Here is a 23114-nt window from a genome sequence, read left to right on the forward strand (position 1 = left end):
AAGGCAGTTGTTGTCTTCTGGTCTTCCTCTGCAGGGGTTTTCAGCTAGGCAGTCCTTCTTGTTGTTGTTGCAGGAATCTAATTTTCTAGGGTTCAGGGTAGCCCTTAAATACTAAATTTAAGGGCGTGTTTAGGTCTGGGGGGTTAGTAGCCACTCTTTGTGCCTCCTCCCAAGGGGAGGGGGTCACAATCCTAACCCTATTGGGGGAATCCTCCATCTGCAAGATGGAGGATTTCTAAAAGTTAGAGTCACTTCAGCTCAGGACACCTTAGGGGCTGTCCTGACTGGCCAGTGACTCCTCCTTGTTGCTTTCTTTGTTCCCTCCAGCCTTGCCGCCAAAAGTGGGGGCCGTGGCCGGAGGGGGCGGGCAACTCCACTAAGCTGGAGTGCCCTGCTGGGCTGTGACAAAGGGGTGAGCCTTTGAGGCTCACCGCCAGGTGTCACAGCTCCTGCCTGGGGGAGGTGTTAGCATCTCCACCCAGTGCAGGCTTTGTTACTGGCCTCAGAGTGGCACTCTCCCCATGGGGCCAGCAACATGTCTCTAGTGTGGCAGGCTGCTGGAACTAGTCAGCCTACACAGACAGTCGGTTAAGTTTCAGGGGGCATCTCTAAGGTGCCCTCTGTGGTGTATTTTACAATAAAATGTACACTGGCATCAGTGTGCATTTATTGTGCTGAGAAGTTTGATACCAAACTTCCCAGTTTTCAGTGTAGCCATTATGGTGCTGTGGAGTTCGTGTTTGACAGACTCCCAGACCATATACTCTTATGGCTACCCTGCACTTACAATGTCTAAGGTTTTGTTTAGACACTGTAGGGGTACCGTGCTCATGCACTGGTACCCTCACCTATGGTATAGTGCACCCTGCCTTAGGGCTGTAAGGCCTGCTAGAGGGGTGTCTTACCCATACTGCATAGGCAGTGAGAGGCTGGCATGGCACCCTGAGGGGAGTGCCATGTCGACTTACTCGTTTTGTTCTCACTAGCACACACAAGCTGGCAAGCAGTGTGTCTGTGCTGAGTGAGAGGTCTCCAGGGTGGCATAAGACATGCTGCAGCCCTTCGAGACCTTCCTTGGCATCAGGGCCCTTGGTACTAGAAGTACCAGTTACAAGGGACTTATCTGGATGCCAGGGTCTGCCAATTGTGAATACAAAAGTACAGGTTAGGGAAAGAACACTGGTGCTGGGGCCTGGTTAGCAGGCCTCAGCACACTTTCAATTGTAAACATAGCATCAGCAAAGGCAAAAAGTCAGGGGGCAACCATGCCAAGGAGGCATTTCCTTACACTTATTGTTTACTGTTTATATTTGTGAAGGCTTAGACCATGATTATTGGACATATAGCGCAATTGGCAATACTATTGTCCTGTAGAAGCTTCTGGAATATAGTAGTTGGTTGAATGACAATGGACGAGACGCATACTGCCCTTAGGATAGAAACAAAAAGGTGGTATCACTCTAGGATGTGCCTTCCAGGTGTGTTGTTTGGGGTATTGCTGTTTGTGATTGGTCTATTATATGTTTTAGATGTTTTTATCCAGTAGAATACACTGTTACTGCACCCTCTGTCCACATTTCTCCATATACTCTATTGGCACAAGAATTAGCTCATAGGGAGGAAATGTACTATAATTCCCTTGTCTCCCTACTGCATGACACTCATCAAGTCCCAAGTAAACTGTTGGATATGCCTGAAATTTCAGGTTTTTGTAGATGAACGTGCGCCCCTTCTTCAGATTCCTCTCCCTTTTGAAGCATCCCGTTATGCCCTGCACTTAGCGATTCTAAAGATAGGATTAGTAACTGTTTTTAAGGGTCTGGTGTCATCACGATCTAGCACCAGGACCTCCACCCCATCTTACACACAAAATATCATACAGATGTCCTGGAAAGGGGGAACTGTACCTCAGTGAGAGACCCCAATGCAACGTTTCCCCTTTCTATAAGGTCTTTACTCCTTTGTCTCCAGGTTATATCAACAGAACTGCCTCAATTACCTTACCAAAGAAGGATAATATAAACATGTCATTTCTAAAACTAAGAGGGCGCCATATGACGGGGAGTGTTTGCATTAAAAGTGATGGTACCTATCATATGGGTAATAGTGAAAACTGTAACATTACTTTCAAAATAACACTTAGTGATGTGACATTTCCTCTTCATGTAGGTGACTCTATATTTTATTTGTGGTGATAAAGCCTATATTTGTCTTCTGGTAAGATGGGGGGTTGTTATCACTTAGGCTTTATAATACCTGCCTGTGAGAGTACAGGGCTGATGGCAGAGGCCCTTAACTTTTTGCCCCCATTTTCCACTTGCTGGCGTTTTCCTGACTCTGATGATGCCCTGGGTACTGCTAACCAGTCCCAGGGCCTGTGCTCTGTGTAAACTTAGTATGCAAATTAGGCTAATTATAAGTGGCTAAGTCAACCTACCTATAGGTCCCTAGTATATGATAGGGCATGTAGGTTTAGGGACTCTAGCATAGGTAGTGCTGCTGAGGTGCCCAGTGTCATTTTAAAGGCAGGCCTGCCTTGCTGGCTGCTTTTATATTAAAGTTATATGCAAATTCGACTTTGGAATTAAAAGTAGTTCCAAAGTCTTAAACTACCTTATTTTTACATATAAGTCACTCCTAAGGTATGCCCTATGTGCCCCTAGGGCTGGGTGCCATGTAACTATAAGTAGGGACCTTATAAAAATAGTTTAATAAGCCCTGGTGAGGTAAAACAGCCAAATTCGTTGTTGCCTCATTGTAGTGAATAGCCTCCATAGGCTAGAATGGGGAGACTTTATTTTAATTTTAAAAGTCCCCTTAAGTAGCAGATACCAGAAGTTTGGTATCATATTAATTGTTATAATAAATCCCACAAATCCAGTTGTTGGATTTGATATAACTTGTACAAGTAAAGAGTTCTAAACTTTACCTGAAAAGTTGCCAACTTCAGCCCTGCAGTGTTTTTGCTGCTGTGCTCTGATTGGCCAGCCTCTGGCAGCCTGGCCCGGCTACCTTGATGAGGTGTTAAGTGGCCTGGCTCCACACAAACAGACGTGCCTGGGGGAGGAGATCTCCCCTCAGCAGATGGTGAAGCAGGAATGGGGAGGGCTGCCAAACTGGTCTTCAAAGGCAGAGGAGGACATTTGGAGCAACCCAGGAACACCCTCACATCCTGCAAACCCAGACAATTAGGTGCCCCCTTGATTAGATTAGGAGAGGGCAGGAGATGGGTGTGTTTAGGATTTTTAGCCACACCAGTGGGTGGGCTCAGCCAGATGTAACCTCCAAAAATCACTTTCAGCCATGATGGATTTTTGCTCCCTGGGAATGATTTTTGGCACACTTCCCAGGAAGTGGTCATCACAGGGGGAAGGACCCTGCACCTGATTGGAGAACCAGGTCCCCCCTGTTTTTCATCCAGGAGCAGGGATAAAACTGGCAGACCTGCACCCACACCTCAGATCCCTATCAGATTCCAACAAGGAAGAACTACAGGAGAAGGACTGCCCTGCTCCATCCCTGACCTGCACCTGCACCTGGACACTGCACTCTGGAGGACTGCACCCTTGGCTGGTGCTGTGGACCACTTTCCTGAATCAAACACTTCTGAAAGTAAGTGTGACAGTGTTACCTCGTGGGTGGCCTGAACTCTGGACTTTGTTCCTTTCCAGTGTGACCTTTTTTTAACCCTTTGAGCGCTAGTTGCTTCTATGCGCTAGAAAGCATTAATTCTTTAAAAATGCATATCTCCGGTTCCCCTTATCCGATTTTATTAGTTTTGGTGTCATTTTAAAGATACAAATATAATCTATCTTTATAAATTGATTTCGGATTTTTAAACTGTTTCCTGTGTTTTATTGAATTACTGTTTTGTGATATTTGAATGCTTTACACTTTGGGGGTCAAACTTACGCCGCCAAATGACCGCTCCGCGGTCAAAAGACCGCGGGGGTCATTCAGACTTTCCCGCTGGGCCGGCGGGCGCCCGCCAAGGGAGCACCCGCCAGCCCAGCAGGAAAGGCCCTGCAACACAGAAGCCGGCTCCGAATGGAGCCGACGGTGTTGCAGGGGTGCGACGGGTGCAGTTGCACCCGTCGCGATTTCCACTGTCTGCTATGCAGACAGTGAAAATCATGCTGGGGCCCTGTTAGGGGGCCCCATGACACACGTTCCCGCCATCCTGTTTCTGGCTGTGAAAACCGCCAGAAACAGGCTGGCGGGAAGGGGGTCGGAATCCCCATGGCGGCGCTGCTTGCAGCGCCGCCATGGAGGATTCTCCCAGCCGGGGGAAATCCGGCGGGAAACCACCAGACCCGGCTGGGCGACCGCGGCTGTACCGCCGCGGTCGGAATGCCACATGAAGCACCGCCAGCCTGTTGGCGGTGCTTCCGTGGCCATCCACCCTGGCGGTCTATGACCGCCAGGGTTGGAATGAGGGCCTTTGTCTCCTAAGTTAAGCCTTGTCGCTCGTTGCCAAGCCACCAAGGGTTGAGCTAGGTTTAATTTACTGAGACCTAACTGGGCCTAAGTGGAGGTTAGTGGCCTATTGCTAAGTGTAGGTACTTACCTGCCCTTACCAATAACCCATTTTCCAACACTGCCTTACCTATAAAAACTACAAAGGAAATAAATAAGGGATTGAGAGGACCCCTCATACCTAGGGGGAAAAGAAATGTTGACCAAGGAGATACCACCTCAGAAGTAGGAGGTGATATAGTAAAAGGGATTATACCTTGGTACGCTCCAGCCATCATTGTGTATGATATATGCAGACTGGCCCGGTTACTGGAAGCTACTGTGAATGAAACAGGGATCACTGAAAAGATAACAGTAGAATTATAGGCCGTACAGGTGAGTTCCTTACAAAATAGAATGGTCCTTGCCATGATGCTGGCAGAAAGGGGAGAAGTCTGCCAAGTTGTGGGTGTGGCTTGTTACACCTACTTCCCAGATACATCTATGTCAGTAAGGGAGGCAGTGAAAAAGCTACATAACATTGGTACGCAGGCCCACAGAGACACTGGTACATGGGACCCAACAGGCTCCTTCTGGAATTTTTGGAGCATATAAGGATGGAAGATAGGGAAGTTCTTCATAACAGGGGTTCCTGATAATGTTAGGTTGTTGCCTCTTCATTCATTGTCTGCCTGTGTGTTGTCAGGTAATAGGTTGAATACTAAAACCTCCTGCCATGCCTCCTGAGACTCTTACCAATGCAGTAATAATGCAAGACGTGGTAATAGAACAACTAATGCAAATAGATAACTCTGATAATGTCACCTGCATACAAAACAATGCTGATTATGTTAACGAACATCATTATACCAGCAGAGCAAATAATGGAACTATTCCAGTGTAGGTACCAATAGAAGGTTAGACAAAAATGTAGAACTTCTGTTCAAGGGCCGTTGGTTAACAATGAATATATATGGGAACCTGAGTTCGGCCATTTTATGACTCGCTACATTTGGCTTCCAGCACTGCAACTAACTTGCATTTACAGGTCCATATAACTATGTTAGTGTGTGCAATTAAGAAAGGTCAACCCTTGCCCAGGTTACTGACACAGCTGCTGTGGCTTAAATGTACTATTCCTGGGCCAAGTGCGTCAGAAGAATGGGAGAGAGAGGGCATCTGTTCCTGTTATGAACACTAACTGTTGCCAACACTGCAGAAAATGGGTATCTCTCGACGAAATTGTTCAAGGAGGTATTTATCACACAGGCTCGTCTGTCTCGAGATTGCTTGACTATTATCATATAAGGAAACGTGCAAATAGACATTGGTAATCATGCCTCATCTCAAGGAAATGAGTCATTGACAACACGAAACTGGAAAATATACGTGCCGACAGTTTCTATGTAATCCTTGGTATCCTATTGAGACATTACTGTATAAATATGAAGTGCTGAGAAGTGTTATTTGAGAGTGCTTTGCGAAACAGTTTGTGGTCGCACCTCTCCGGCGAAGCCTACTGATAATAAATGCTTGTTTGACTTGGATGCTGTACGTGCTGGACACATTTCTTTTTCAGGCAGTACCGTTTTGGGCATATGTTACATTGATACAATAAACATGCCATCTCATCAAACATTACACATTTCTAAGGTGGCAAGGTGCCGATAGAGAAAGGAGAAAGAAAAGATAATGCCAAACAAAATCATACCAAGTTCATTTTCACTGGCCTGAAGCACAATAAGGTAAAACACACAAGATACAGCTCAGACATGTGAGCATGCAAATCGTGTTTATGAAGATGAGGCAAACTTCTCGAGTTTTCTAGGTCGAGGAGTGCTTAGATCATTCCGATGTGTGATTAGATTTGCATTCCGGGACTTGTATTCCTCATTTGAAAATCAGATAAACGGGTATGTAAACCCCAGAATGCAAAGCAAAAACCTGGGACCAGAATAGCCTGTTACGCATGAACCTAGGAAACATTAGAACTCCAATGGATCAAAAGAAACAGAGAAAAAGTATGTAGCCAAATGAGATCTGAAGTGTTGCATTATGGCAGCAGTAACTAAAATGCCTTATTTTCATTCAGAGGGAAGACTACAACAGGGCACAGAAACCAGGATGTACAATGAATCCTTTGCCAAGAGGTCAGCAGTGTTTTGGAGCAGCTATTTTGCTTGCTGAGGCCCAAGTCACAGAAAAATCAACTGACCTGTTAGCACCAACACAATCCAAGGATGGGTGGCAGAGTCTAATGCTTTGATGGGGTCACGGGAAAACAGGACTATCCATCACAAAAGAAAATGGAGCAAATAGACCCTGAATATAAATAATTAGCTTCTAGTGCTAGGGCAGTTTAATGTAACCAGGCTCCTGGCACAACAGTGGTTATCAGCGAGCTAGGAGAATAGACCTGAAACTCTAAACAATGAATTCATATTGTTGATAATGGCTTGCGAAATTCAACATTTGTTTACAGTTTTATGTAGCACAAAATCGACCTGAAGCTATTGAAGCGCCTTACATAGGCACTGGTTACATCACACAAGACACATTTATTTTTTGTTAGGCACAGAGAGATTAATTGATTTGTCCAGAATCGCAAGATGTTGACTCAAACCTGGCTTCCTCGTTCCAAAGTCGGCATCTCTGTTATGCCACATTCTCTTCCTCTACAAAAGCCCCTAAGCTCCCTCTCTAGAAATGAATGAGGTAAGGGATGCAGCAGGTGGTGCCGTCTTACGGCCTCATTTACAACTTTTTGGCATAGGGCAGTGCTGCAAGGCCTTCTGCTGTGCTGCTCTGTGTCTAAAAGAAAGGGCAAGAATGTGTTGTATTAATGACAGATGGCGCATTCTTTGTCTTTCTGGCTGCACCGGCAAATTAGTGCCTAGTGCCAACGCAGGCACCGTAGCACCATGGTGCAAGGGTGTCTAGTTTTTTGACACAATTGTTTTTGTGCAGGAAGTGACAGCTTCCTGCACAAAAACAATGGATTTTTTTTCCTCTTTCTATGTGTGCTCATAGAAAGAGGAAAGAAACAAAACAAAGTTTTATTTCTCCTTGTTATGTCTCCAATAGGGAAGCGCACAGTTTTGACGCATTCCCAGGTTTACAGATTCTTGCAAATCTGGGAATGTGTTAAAAATCCATGGATGTTCCATGGGGAAATCCACGGCAATGGCCATGGAACGCCTCTCTGGATGTACAGTAAGGCAAGGCAGCGCTTTACGCTGCCTTGCCTTACCTCATATCTATGAGGCCATGCAAAGCCACGCAGGGTGACTTTGCCTTGCCTCAGATATGATTGGGAGGCCTGCACCACCCAAGTGTCATACAAAGTGAGGCTCTGGTGATGCAGACTTCTTGTAAATGGGGGTTTTGCTGACAGGGTTCCAGGGAGGAGCAGCTGTCTTTCACTGCATGCACATGATCTCTGCAGCAGGTTCATGGACTCCGTGAGCTCTCTCAGTAGTAACAAATTAAGTAAAGGATGCAACTGTGCTGCAGTGTTAGTGTTTTGCTGACTGGGTCTCTGCACTGGATACCCACTGATTTTCTTTTAGTTTAGTTTATTTTTGCAGTTTTATTTAGAGCAAACTTGACCCAAAGGTTTTGGAGAGCTTTACTTAAGCACCAGTTATTTTACTATTGATGTAAACACAATCTGCATGTAATTGTGTTTTGGGAAGTGCTGTGGAGGATTCTCAGCCACTGAGCCTGTTATTCAGCCTGTGAGATGGAAACTGTTTCAAAGAGATGTTAGTGATAATAATACACTCAGCCACATGGTACTGTTGTGGTCATTCCCCATGTGAGATCCACTTCTTCAGGGTCTAATTGTGCTTTTGGCAGTCCCCCTTTTTGGATCGCTGGTGTGAGATGCCAGTCATTGTAGAGACAACTGCAAAAAGAGAATGTGGGATGCCACGAAAAGCAGCAATTAACTGGGTTCAATCAACAAAACATGTGAGGAGCAAGCAATGATCAACACAAAATAGGGAGGTGGGTAGGCATCAAACCACTTGGTACAGTTGGTGAAGAAAAATGAGTGTAGCAACAGCAGAGCAAGCTGACTATGGAGGAAGCATCCAAATAGGGAGAAGAACAAAAAAAATCAATGAGTGCAAGAAGTGGAAGAGGAGCAAAAATGAGATTAACCAGTGCTTGGTCCACCCTCCATGGAAAGGAGAACACACACAAACAGGAAGTGATGCCTTCATGAGCTGACCAATGAGAAGCAAGAAATTGCAGATGATTAGCAAGCCAATTAATGGCTAAGTAATGGGTGGGCTAAAAGCCCCTTTTTAGACTTCTTTCTAAATACAATAGGTAGCGACAGAGCGCTGCTTGCTGGCTCGGCCTAAAAAGCTACCCTCGACCCCAGTATCTCTAAACAGGTGGGTGGTTCTCGGAGCACATACAATCAAAAATGGAAATTAGGAGAAAGGTGGGCCAATCATGATCCTCAGAAATGAATGTGTTTTATAGATACTGTAGGTTTTGGAAAGCTTGATTTTGAAAAAGAAATACTTTTTTTTTTAACCTTTGAGTATATTTTGTTTTCTGTCCCAAGAAGAAAAACCTAAAAGGTAATAAAATAATTTTTCACAACAGAATGAAAAATCTCTATTCCTGTCTCATAAGATCTATGCTTGAGCTTATCAGACCTTTCCGGTAAAAAAAATCATATATTGAGTGAATGAAAACTAGAAATAGATTCAATGTAGACTTTATGTTATGTTTAGTATGACGTTTTAAGTTCTAGCACTAGAAGCAAGAATTGGAATGGGTTTTTGTGGCATCTAAAAAAAAGTTGCTCCTGACTTGGGAAGCTGTTGGGCAAGTACTGCTTATGGAGAATAAACCAAGAGATTTTCACCATCTTCGGTTGCTTGGAATTATTACTAGTAACTAGTTGAGCACTTTAAATCTATACGTGCTATACCTTCACCATTCCCTACTGCTGGGATCTAAACTGAAGCTTTACTCCCTATTAAGCTCACATTAGATGAGGTACAAAATGTTTTATGTGTGATCCCTCCGAATAAGGCTCCTGGTTCTGACTCGGTCTATTTAGATCTGTTTAAGTCCAACATAGATTTCTGGGCTCCTCCTTTTACGCTGTTGTTAAACACAGTAGTGGAAATGCATATTCGTGAAACATGGTCTACTTCCGTGATATGGCCTGTTTTTAAGAAAGGAAGCTGCTCATACCCTAAGTGCTATAGGCCTATTTAATTGATTAGCTCCTCAGTCAAGATAGTTGGCGGTATTTTGTTGAAAAGGCTCATTGACTGGTCATCGGAGCAGAATGTTATAACTGATGTTCAGTATGGCTTTTGGCCGGGTCTAGGCCTTAATTTGTATATGATTGCTGCTAAGTGCACAACTGTGAAACGAGGGGTGCTACATCTTGCATTTATGGACCTTAGTACAGCTTGGTGAAAAGAGAGAAACCTTGCGCTATCATGTTGGAGATGATTTCCTTTTCTTTTCTTGCGATACCTTCCTTATAAACTTACAGCATCTGGGAGATTTAGTGAGGGGGTGAATGGGGGAGCACATCAAACATATTTGGGGTGTACGTCAAGGCTGCATTTTGGCAGGGACATGCCCAAAATCGATTCACGCCCGGCCTCAGTTCTGCTGTATGCAGAGGATGGAGTTTTTATTTTGCGCACTGCACTGGGTTTAGAAGTTTTGCTTACCCGATTTATAGAATTCATGGAAAGTCTTGACTTAAGCATAAACTTTTCCAAGTCATGATCATAGGCCTGCGTACCACCAAGATAAGGACCTACTGCATTCAAGGCAATACTCAGTAGTGTTTCTGTTTATTTCTCTCTGGGAGTTTTTTTTCTTTTTCTTTGTACTGATCTCCTTTGGTATCAGGAATTAATTATTTTAGAGGATATGTTGAAGCTGCAGCCCTTACTGCTGTGGGTCTCAATGTCGGTTCGCCCAGCTAAACAGTAAAATCAACTGTTATTAAAAGATTATTTGGCTCTTGACCGACTCATGAGTATTTACTGGATTAGCTATGTAAAGGATTGTTTTGTCAAGCTGGGTCATCCTGAATTTTTTAATCATGCTGAGTCCCTAGTCATGTAGGAATACTCCTGGACCAACAGAGCTTTTGTGACCTGGAGGGCTAGGGAAAGGTCATTACTGATAAAAGATAAGCTGTCTGTTAGAGAATATTGAGCACTACAGACTATCCTTTTAATTGAACCGTATCTCTTATACATTATGTCTGATTACCACAGTTTACTTGAAGTTCTATGTGGAACTTCTTATGGCGCTACCTCTACCCCCTGTGGCTGTAACACCTACTCGGCCCAGGACACTTTGCATTTCACTATGTTTTGCACTTTTTATAAAATACTTAGAAAGCTTCTTATTGTTTCATTGCTTGTCGATAAACAGTTTGTACAAGTCTGCACTGCTCTGTTTTATTTAATGTTACTATCAGATGTCTCGACATTTTCTAATTTAGCTTACTTTTTATCTAGTGCAGCCCATTTGAGGAATATTTTATTTGCTGTATGATGTATATCCTCGTGGGCTGTTTCAATCCTGCATTCTATTCTCTCTTCTTTTTATTGATTGTTTTTAATTGATTTTGTCATGTGTTCAGAATAAAGATTGATGACTGACTAACTGACTAGAGACAAGGATGAAATACAAACCCATGCACGCACAGCAAAACGGCGCTATAAGTGCAGGAAGATGGGGCACTTTCAATAGCTTGCAAATTTATGGATGAAAAATTGGAGGAAGTACTTGTGCTCTGTGACAAAGGCAATTAAACTAATATGGATGAGAACGTGCTTGTGTGTGTTGGAGGCAAAGTGTGATGTGTGAATGATGTGTAAATGTGTGAATAACCTGAAAGAGTTATATGGGTAATATGCATTAAAAGGGCAGAGTTGGATGTTGGGGCTGATTCTTGCTTGCTGTGTATTATAATTAGTGAACCAGTTTCAAGAAATTGGGCGGTGTAAAACTGGAGCAGGCTGAAGTGAACCACGATTGACATAATATTCAAAGATGAAGTGCGTTTCGGACCGACCGAGGAGGAGGGGCAGGGCCAGGAGGCCCCTTTAAATTCAAGCTTGCGCTCCCGCTTCGCGGGAAGCGTGTTTCGGACTGACCGAGGAGGAGGGGCAGGGCCAGGAGGCCCCTTTAAATTCAAGCTCGCCGACCGAGGAGGAGGAGGGGCAGGGCCAAGAGGCCCCTTTAAATTCAAGCGTGCGCTCCCGCTTTGCGGGACAAGCGTGGGCGACGCCCGGGCAAAGCCCGTGCCAAGGGCAGGCCCGTCATCGCCAGGAAGAGGCAGGGCTGCCCCCCCGATATTTCCTCTGTGACTGTGATTCTGGGATTGGAAGAGTGTGGTTGTTGGGAGGAAATCTTGCTAACAGTCTCCCTGTACTTTGATACGGTTACTTTTATCCTTGTATTGCCACAAGATCAGTTCAGATTGTTTTTATCTGTTCTAGCTTTCCTAATTCTAGTTATTAGCTAGAAGTATTTCAGAGTAATATTGATTGAATCTCCTAGTACAAAGCATTTAGTTAAAAATGGGCAAGAGGAAGCAACTAAGTGCAAAAGATATTACTTCTCATAAAGATAATTCTTCAATATTAAAATTTATTTCAGGAGCAATGAGTGCTATTGATGAACAGATTACTAATATTGAGGAGAGGATATTAACTCAGAAGTGCCCTACGGGATCTTCTCCTAATCCTATTAATCCTCTTCCGCCAGCATTTACCCCCCCAAAATCGACAAAGTTGGTGGAAAGCGGGATTCAATCAAAAGGTTTAAATGGATTTATCCACCATCTAAACGAGTCTATCTCAGAGGCTGATGAGCATTCACCTTCACCTAAACGCACAAGGAAACCCAAGCTAGTTAGAAAGAGTAGAGTTTCCAGTCAAGAGCCATCTGTTATAAACAGATATGGAAAGTTTGGAATCCAACCCATGAAACAAGCTCAAATTAATCTTGACAATATAAAACTTGGTCAGAAGCCTAAACAATCTACAGCTAAAGTAAAAACTATCACCTTAGACACTATTAATGCTTTGGAACATCTAGTTAGGTCATCCTTTCAGTTAATGATAAAGCGTCTGACCCCAGTGGAGGAAAACGTAGAGTTAATGCTCAATTTAATGAAGGCTCAGTCTTTAGGTCCAACACCTGTAATTACTCAACATTGTGGATCCTTGTTTTTCCCCAACCAGCACTAGAAGTCTCCAACATTTGAAAGCAAACATAAACGGTTCGGAACCACAGAATAGACTGAAATCCCTGGATGTTTCACCAACATTAAGAGACACATTAGATCTTCATCCCGCGGCAACTCCTTACGTGGTAGTTCTTGCAAATGTCCCTACCCTACCTGTGGATAATAGGGAAACATGGACAGCTCTGAGAAATAAATCCCTTAATTGGATAGGGACTTGTATGAAACCTGGTATGATAGACACACTCTTTGAAAACATTAAAATGGTCAGAAGGGTAAAATGGGCGGGCAGGAACCACAAAACATTGAGAGGTGACTGCGTGGTACTTTCGTTTAAAACCCCAAAACTGGTTGAAGACATTTTGAGTAATTTAAGTCTGCGACAGATTACTGTTCATGGCATTTCACTGCTCCCTCTAGGTTTTTTTTTTTTACAATTTTAATGTAAGGCATGATCGATCTAGTCTTAACTCTGCAAAACAACAAAGTAGATCTGAGAGAAACTATACTGTCCCTACTAAGAACAGATTTCATGCCCTTTCTTGGAAGAAGCTGACTGACTGTCAATAGATCAGACCGCGGGTAGGACTAGACCTATATTGATGAGCTCTGTGCCTGACCTACTGAGTGGTGGTGGTGGCCCGGTGGGTAGCATGGGAGACGTAAGGATGGAAATGGAAAAATCATCTAGACAGGACGCTATTGATGAAACTCCAACAAGTGGAGTTCCTGTTCAATTGCCCATATCTACATCAACTCCCACTTTCCACATAGAGACGAAGATTAACATCTCCTCACCAACAAGGAAAGTAACACAACATGCACCAGCGGGATCGGGCACAAATACATTGGGAGACAATTTTTTATTTTGGAATGTAGCAGGTTTGCGTACTAAAATTGAGAATGAGGAGTGGCTAGAATTTATTAGATCTTTTTCTTGCGTCTGTTTACAAGAGACTTGGTCCGTGGATCCCATTCATAAAAATGGTTTTAGGACATTCCATACCCCTGCAGTTCCTTGTTCACGGGGCAGGGCCAAGGGTGGACTGTCCACATTTATCTCTAATAAGTTTGATTTAATAAAGAATATTAGCTCAATTTCTAACACGTTCTATCAACTGATGATATGTGAATAAAAAAATAAAGCACAATTGGTGATTATAAATTTTTCTAATAATGCCCCCCAACAAAGATTCTCATCTATACTTCGGCTATTGCAGGAAGATTTGGACCGTGTATGTAATTCCTCACATAAAGAGGCCTTTATCATGTAGTGGGGTGATTTCAATACTCATCTGTGCCCTCAAATAGACGAGAAACCCTGTTCTTTTGGCACAGGTGGAAATGATGACTTATTTCATTTTACACATAACCACTATGGTAATTTGCTGAACGATGCCTTATTTAAATTTCGACCTCCTCCTTTGTAATAGCCTAAATGACAGCAATTCACACCTAAAACCTACTTTTAACTGTAGATGTGCTAATACAATAATCGATTTTATACTAGTGTCTAACAATTTTGTTTTTGCACATCTGAGTATAAAATTCATGACATCGTGCTCAGCAACCACTATCCTCAAAGTTTAAGCCTTGCACTGCCTCAAGCTATAAATAAACAGAAGGATTCAGCAGAGAAGGTAGTGAATATTGAACTGGGCGCAAGGAATGGTTACACTATTCGGTGGTCTCAGATTGAACCTACAGGCTTCATGAAACAACTATTGACTAAACACACTAATGAGTTTGAAATTTGCCTCTCAGATAACACCAGATCACAGGAGTGCCTTAAAGCATTCATCGCAATTACTACTGGAATAAAACAGTCTCTTACAGCAAGCATGGGTAAACCTAGATTACGGGGAGACAAAGGGTGGTTTGATAGCGAATGTACACAGGCCATAAGACACTCAAACAGTACGTACACAGTCAAAACCCTGACAAACATGAAATTACTTCCCTCAGGAAAGAGTATAAAAAGGCTATAAAAAACAGGAAACAGAACTTTAAAAAAGAGGTATGGCATTCTCCTCATGACGCAAGTCTTCAGAATGACAACGTCAAATTCTGGAGGATAGTGAACTCCCCCCTACTGTGTGATGGAACGCCACCAACTATTGAAATAGCCATCACGGAAGAGGAGTGGGTTACTTATTTTTCCAGAATATACTCCTCAAAAAACCTAGTCCTAGACCCAAACGTCCACAGGTTGGATCCTCATCCTATTATGCCACCATTTAGTTTAAATGAGGTAATTGATGCTATTAACGCTAGTAAGAGTGGGAAAGCACCAGGCCCAGACGGAGTCCCAATTGACATTTATAAGTCCAATGTCTTATTATGGGGCCCAATATTGACACAGGTCCTACGAGCCTGTTGTGCCACAGCCTTTATTCCAACTTGGGCAGAGTCCATCATTGTCCCAATATTAAAAAAAGGAGATCGCCAAAATCCAGCATGTTATCGACCAATTTTACTGCTTGATACTCTCGCAAAGATTGCTGAACGCATTGTCCTAAATAGGCTGCGGGAATGGACGGAAGTCAATAATACTCTTTCGGACCTACAATATGGCTTCAGGGCTGGGACAGGGACTGTGGAACAGGCCCTAAATTTAGATATTATAATTGGCAAATATACGAACGCCAAGCCAGGAGCCTTATATCTTGTATTTGTGGACCTGACTTCAGCGTTTGACTGTGTAATCCACAGCAAACTTTGGTCCATCTTACTGGTTATGGGGGTAGATATTACAATAGTTAATTTCATTAGGGAATTATATTCTGGAGCCAGTGCCAGGGTGCACTATGGGTCTCAGGGGGAATGTACCTCAGCCTTTCCTATAAAGTGGGGGGTACGTCAAGGCTGTGATTTAGCCCCCTTATTGTTTGCCTTATACATCAATAAATTAGAGGATGTTCTATCTATTGCTTGTAGCGATCTTCCACGAGTTGGTCCCGAAAGATTCCTGCACTCATGTATGCGGACAACGCTGTTCTGATGACACGTACCCCAGTAGCTTTGCAGCGATTGTTAACAACTTTTGATAATTATATGGAAGACTTAGGTCTTAGAATTAATCACTCTAAAGCCTTTTTAATGACCTGTGGCACAAAACCTGTAAAAAAAAATTCCAAGTCATGCTGAAAGGTGTCAAATTAGACAACACAGAAACGTTCTCATATCTGGGTATTATGTTCGATAATAAAGGTACCTGGTTGCAAGCCATCAGGTCTAGGAATTTACTATTTACGAAAAATATTATGGCCGTAAAAAAGTTTTCCAAAAAGGTTGGTAGGGCTACCCCTAAAGATATGATGGCAATCTATAATGCAAAATGTGCACTGTATGGGGCAGGACTCTGGGGATACAGGAAATGTAACGCCCTACAGCTAGCCGAAAATGATTTTCTAAAGTCCATCCTAAGTGTGCCAAAATCTACCTCATCTTTGGTGTGTCATACAGAAATGGGGGCAACATATGTTACTTGATACTTTGGCACAAGGTATGGACTTCTGACTCTGCTAGGCTGAATAGAGCTATCATAGAAGATGCCTAATTATTAACCCATTCGCTGCAAATACCATGGTTGAACTACATAAAGAACTTTCTCACAGACCTGGGCTACCCTGAGCTATACTTTACTTCAGATAAATTAGAAACATTCTCTAGGAAAGATTTGAAAAACATCTGTCTTACCTACGTGGTTGACTCGAGGTGGGCCATTGAGTCAAAGAAAGTTAGCGTAAGGAGGAATCTCCTGTTGCAGCACGTAGATGGCATGGAACCATATTTAAAATATGTACTGACCTCGAGGCATCGATATGTCCTTACACGTCTAAGACTAGAGACTTTTCATCGCCTCGTCAGCTTCCCGCTCAACAATGACTGGACCCCAGCTTTGGAAAAATGCCCTTGTGACTCATTATCTGACCAAAGTACAATGTACATAGTCTTTTTTTGTAAATTTATTCTGATTTAAGGAAAGTATTTGTGATTACACTTTTAAACTCTATGCATTTTAAACAATGTCGCCCAGCTTTTATTTATCTGCTGTCCCTTCCATCAATTATGATTTGCAATGGATTAGCTCTATATTTATGTGCAGTAATTAAGGCTAGATCACATCATTAGGCAAATCAGGGAGGCCTCTTACCATGATATTTTTTAGTCAGGTTAATAGTTCCCGTTTTTAAATATACTGTCTTTTTGATTTTACACTGTTCTTTAGAAGAATGTATGAACTTAGCTTTTTGCAGTGAATTTTATTATATGGTATTAATTGTTGTATGTTTTGAACTATTTTATTTATTTATTTCACATGGTTGCTGATTGGGTCTATTTCTATGTATTACTTGCTTTTACGATTGTGAGATACACAATCGAATAAATAATTTGATGATTAAAGATTAAGGAAATCGAAAGTTTTTTTTTTTGCTCTTAATCACTGAGATCAAATGTTGCTTGTACAAGAATCTGAAGCAGAGATGTTGAAATGGTGATGCAATTTCTTGATGGGGGTTCTGCCACAAAATCATTGCAAATGAGGGTGAAGAGTTAAACTGCTTTAATAAATACTGAACTACTGAGCTGATGGAATTAGCCGAGTCTCAGTGATATGGCAAGGAAACATGAGGGAAGGATCTGAATGTGCTTAGAGATCCAAACAATACCATCTTGTTAAAGCGGCACCGATTGCCCAGCATCATAAATCTATCTACTACATATCGTCAGATTAAATAACTTCTGTCATCATATCACCTTACACCTTTTACAACTCCAGATGGATTATATGGACTTCTAAGGATGTTTTTTGGACCTTTGCCCAAATCAGCTGCCTTTCAAGGAGCAAGGCAAAAGGTATTTACTAGAGTGGGGACCAGGTGAAGTACTTTTAAGATGATATTTTGGTGTGTGTCAAGGATCAAAAGCCCATGATAGTGTGTTGAGGAAGGTTATAAGGCTTGAATGATGCAAGATTGAAGACAGAGGATACCAACTGCCATTTCGCTGATGTGAACGCTGAATTTTTACTAATAAATATTCATGTAGTTTGAATTTTGCATCTGCATAGAATTTAGCTAACATAGAAAACATTGTGCGACTTGGAAAATGTGCCCACTCGAGTGGCCGCCATTCAACACAAAGTCTTTATTAAATGCATATTAATATTAATTGAAATACCCGTATTTAGAAAATGTAGCAGAGTGATATATTAGTGATTCTACATTATGTATTCGCATTCTTAATTATAGGCCTTAAGTTAGCGAGGTTTGGGCCTAGTTTGCGCAAGCCTCACATTAAGCTGCACTGTTCAAATAAAATTAGTGGAAATGTATGTCTAGAGAAATTAATTCATGTATTGTTTTCCACTGAGTTGACCAAACATTAGCAGATGTCTTTAACTTTCTATTGAGAACTGCTTGCTAGAATATCTTGTATTACTTTTTGCTACAATGTATAGTTTGATGCGTGAGACAGCAATGTTCCCAGGAGCTAACAATGGATGCACTGACTGGAATACGGATTGATACAAAAAAATTCCCGGACGGTGGGAACAGGAGAAGAGGAGCCATTCATCGACATGTGAAAGACAGTTTAGTTATATCTTAGATTTGGGAATGAATCCTTATTGGACTAATTGTGAACGTACGATTATTTGGCCAATGGCAACGTGGGAAGTTCTTTAGATGATTTAGTCTGACTGCACATACTGTAGAGAAGTGTGCTCATTCCTATTTTGATGCCCCCCTGAGAGCATTCTATCTTTAACTTTATTGCTTAGATTTCTGATGCTGAATGCTGATCCCTTAGATACTGTTTCTTAAATGGTTTGGATAGCCTAGAGTCCCCTTTTCTGAACCATCCCCTTTCAATGCCCGTTGCTGATGCTGACCGAACTGATGTCCAACTGATGAAGATAATCGAAGTTTGCTGATCCGTATGAGGAGGGGTATAACAAAAAGCTATTGTTCTTGTTGTAAGTTAGTTTTTTTTGTTTCTAGGTACCAACCTCTATTTTGATAGTCATAGTTAGATGTTTTCCAAATTTATGTGACTAAGGGCCAGATGTATCATTCTTTCCAATCCCAATTACAAAATTGTGATTTTTTTGCAAATCGCAGTTAAGTAATCGCTATTGGAATGTAGGAGTTTCATATAGCGATTTGCCAGGACTCACAAATGGACCTACCTTATTAATATTCATGAGACGGGTCGCAATTTGCGATCCATTGCGAATGGCTAACCACCATGTCTGTGATTGCTTTTAAATAAAGCAATCTTTTCTTTTTAAATGCAGCCCATTAAACGGAACACATTTAAAAAAGAACATTGAAAAGTTTTCTTTACATTTTTTAAGAGTAGGCAGTGGTCCGTGGGACCACTACCTGCTCCTAAAAAATGTTTTTGCATGCTTTCACAAAGGGGAAGGGGGTCCCTTGGGGACCCCTCCCTCTTTGCGAATGGTTTACCACCAATTTGAAATTGGTGGTAACTGTGATTGTTTTGAGACTGCATTCACAGTCACAAAACAATCATACTTACCTCAGCGATTCGGTATTAGGAAGGGACGCCCTTGACATGCCCCTTCCTAATACCTAATCGGTATGTAGTCGTAAATCCAATTTGCGATTCAGTAACAAGTTACCAAATCGCAAATTGGACTTGATATATACCAAAATGCATTTTTGCGATCGTAAACGGCCAATTGGGCCGTTTGCGATTGCAAAAAAGTTTGATACATCTAGCCCTAAATTGTTCTGCATGAAGTCCAAACATGCTATTCTAATCAGAAGGTTAGTTAGGGAGAGCTTGAAATGTTAACAGGTTCCTATTATTAGATGATTGATGTTGCTCAGTGCTGAACCTAAATGTACGCTATTTCTATTGTTCTTACTTTTGAGTTGTACTATAACTCTTGAGTGTTTAGTGATAAATGCTCTAATTAAATTGAGAGTCTTTTGAAGGTTTGGTCAACCAGTGTTGTTCTTGTATGTGTACCAGATGGTTTTGAGACTAATTCATGTGACATTAGCATTGCTGATATAGAGAAATAAACTTTCTAACTTTTACATAAAGGTGTGGTTATTCGTGGCCAAATGGGTCATTGGGTGTAAAGATTTCTGACTCCCAAGGTATTTAATGTTGTTTATTGACTATGATGATGAAACTGTATATTATTTGAGATTTATGGCGTAATCACTCTGAGCGCAGTCAAAAGGTCCATCAAACCTCTAACACGTTCCCTTATAAATTAATAATAAAAGACCAAATAGGGACAGACACGGTCACAGAAATGGTAGCAGAGTAGGATGGTTAGCATCCTTGGGATGCCATCATAGAGTCTTTGCATGATTAGTCTCCTTAAAAGGCCACTATAAAGTTGTTTCCTCAGAAGTGGTAAAAGAGTAGGATGGTTAGTCTCCTTAAGAGATCAAAATAATTTGCAGATTCGGTTAGAGAAATTGGTGAAAGTTAAGATTTTCAGATTTGAGGACACAGAGTGGAGAGAAAATGTTTCCTTAAGAACCTACTATGACTTTCCCAGAACTTTGGAGTTTACTAGTGCTTGTTTGAGGATGTTCTCAGCATTTCAGTGACAGTTTGAATGAGAGAGGTTTTGTGTTTGCACAGCTTAAGCAAATCGCAGGTAAATTGTGAGGGTTGAGGGAGTCTGCGTACTCCAAATGAGTTTGTTTAGGGAGTTTACGTACTCCAAATGAAGTTGTTGAAGGAGTTTGCATACTCCAAAGTGTGAAAGTAGGGAAGTCGTCGAACTTCACATGTGTGGCGCTTTGTGCTCAAACATTGTCCACATGGTTGTTGGTATACGGACCCTGCGTGGTCTAAGACTCCTGAGTATTGAATAAGTGTATTAGACACTTGGTTTATGTTGTAATTTGTCTGTTTAGTAGGTCAATCGGGCATGGTTAACAAACTCAAGAGTGCGTGCTAAAGTGAGTGAAAGGTTTTTCGACTGAGATTTGGCGACCCCTATGTGCACCAGGACAGACCCAATGATCAGTTGAGAGTGAAATTTGCTGGTGGAATTGTGCTTGCGAGTGACTGAGATAGAAAGAGTATCTGTTAGTAAGGTTTCTGAATCAACTGTGTTACCCTACCCGTAGTAAGCAGAAACATTTGTGTATTGGTTTTTACTTGGTGCTCACAATATTCACATTTAGTTTGCGTGAATTTGAGGTGAGGAAGACAAGCCTAAAGACTTTGTCAGCCGCTGTACGTGTGAGTGTGACATCATTGGAGCCACGCTGGGATAGGTCGGTTGGTGAGAAGGGTCGCAAACGGATTGGTGGACAACCGTGAAGAGTAACTTGTTGAGAAGGTAGGCGAAAAGGATTTTGGGACTGAATGTCCCATCCTGATTTGATTGAAAGTAGTGTGAATTACTGAAGATGACATTTTTCATAGCCTTAAAGAGTACCTTAAGGCGAGATATGTTTATTCCAATTAGAATAGGGGAGATTCCACCGCCGGAAAGGTACACCTGTCTATATTGTATTTCAAGAACAGGGTGCAGCACCATGTCTTTGGCTGAAACAATGGCACAAAGAGACAGAGAAAGATGAGAGCTTAGTGCTTCTTGCCCATGGAACATTTAATTTGAGGATTTAAAAAAAATTGAGGAGAGTGCTGTATGATTTGAAACCTCCAAGACCAGCACAATTTGAAGCATTAGCAATTTGGGAAATAGTAGCTAGACAACAACAGCAACTGAAATTTGAGAGAAGAATGAGAAGCTGAGAAGACACAAGCAGAGGCTAGATGGGATAGGGATCAGAAATTTGGGAGAGCTGAGACATTGCAGGGAATTAAGCTGTTTCTGGCAATTACACAAGAGAACAGGAATGAGGCTAAAAGGAGTACCAGAAAAGGGGATTCTTACCCTTCAGACAAGAGGGAGAAGAAATCGACAGAGTCCAGAAAGTCTTTAACATGCGATGAAGAATCAGATGACGATTAGTTTATTTTACGGTTATTAAGAAATCGTCCCTCACCATATGCAGCACATGAGAGAAACTCAAGCACCAGTATAGACCCTACAGCCCCGATACCAATTGACTCTACACAGAGCCAGATTCAGGTTAGTCATAGTATTCCAGCTACTTCACTGATTCAAAGGCCTATGCCACAGATGGATATTCCCATTGGTCCACATAGCGTCAACCCGGAACTTAATGTCCCCGATACAGACGGTCCAGAGGTACATCCCCATAATAAGATCACAGACAGAGATGTCCACTTTGACAAGTCAGAATACAGGAATAATGTATCCGAGAGATCCAAATGCCAGACCCAGTCCAGATGCAGTGTCAGTACCAGTTACCATGGGTCCAGTTATACTGTTGTTCGCCCAGGGAAATAACTGGAACAGTGAACAGAAAACACTGAACCCGAGTATAGAAAGGGAGAGATATAATGCAAACGCAAGAATGATAACTCCTATGAGACCATCATTTGATTGAACAGGTCCGTTAATTTATTTAAGTCCTTTCAGGACTCATCCACATAATGAGATGAGATCATACATAGGTCCTAATCCAAGCATGGTGACACCAGAGGCCCCGAACTTAACATTATAGCACGTGCCGGGTGCGAGCCATAACAACGTTTCATTACAAGGTTTGACAGCAGCAGTTAACGGAATGGTTAGAGAAATTGTGTAGCTCACAAGGAGATTCTAGCGGAGGAAGTGCCCTGAATCTAACCCGGCTTAGACTAGAGGCTGAAGAATTAATTGAGGGAACAATTGGGTTGGACAGGATTGACATATTCAGAGAAGACGAGTTGTGTTACTTGTGCAAGCTGATTACTAACAAAGCAGGAATAGTACATCAAAAGTTAGCAGAATTAGCAGAGAAATCTGATGTAGAAATTGAGAAAACAAAGTACTTGAAGAAGAGTTACAGGTTAGATTTTGACTCAATGGATTTTGAAAACATGAATCAACGAGAATGAAAATACACACTAGGGAAATAATTCAGAACATTCAAAAAATGGGAGCATTAGACAAATGGGAAGGCAGATGGGTGAAGAAAAGAGACAAGAGAAAAAGGGATTCTGCGAACCTTACTGCAAGTGTGCAGCAGGTTGAAGACCCAGTGGAAATTCTACCATTGAGAGAGATTCCCAGAGGGAATTTTGTCCATGTCCCTTGGAGCAAAAGTGACATTTCGTCATTTATGAATGATTATCCCAGGTTGAGAGAGAAGCTAGTGAAGTGGTACCAGCAAACAGTTAGGTTTGTGGAACTCACAAAATGTCTGTGGGAGGATTTGAACACCCTGTTAGACCTGTTAGAAATAGTGGTTCCAGCAGTCTTATGGATCGAGTCTAAGAGCAGTGTAGATTGGCCAACCAGAGAACCTCAGAGAGATCCAGTAAC

This window comes from Pleurodeles waltl, chromosome 10 (assembly GCF_031143425.1).
Source record: "Pleurodeles waltl isolate 20211129_DDA chromosome 10, aPleWal1.hap1.20221129, whole genome shotgun sequence".
In the NCBI taxonomy this organism is placed as follows: domain Eukaryota; kingdom Metazoa; phylum Chordata; class Amphibia; order Caudata; family Salamandridae; genus Pleurodeles; species Pleurodeles waltl.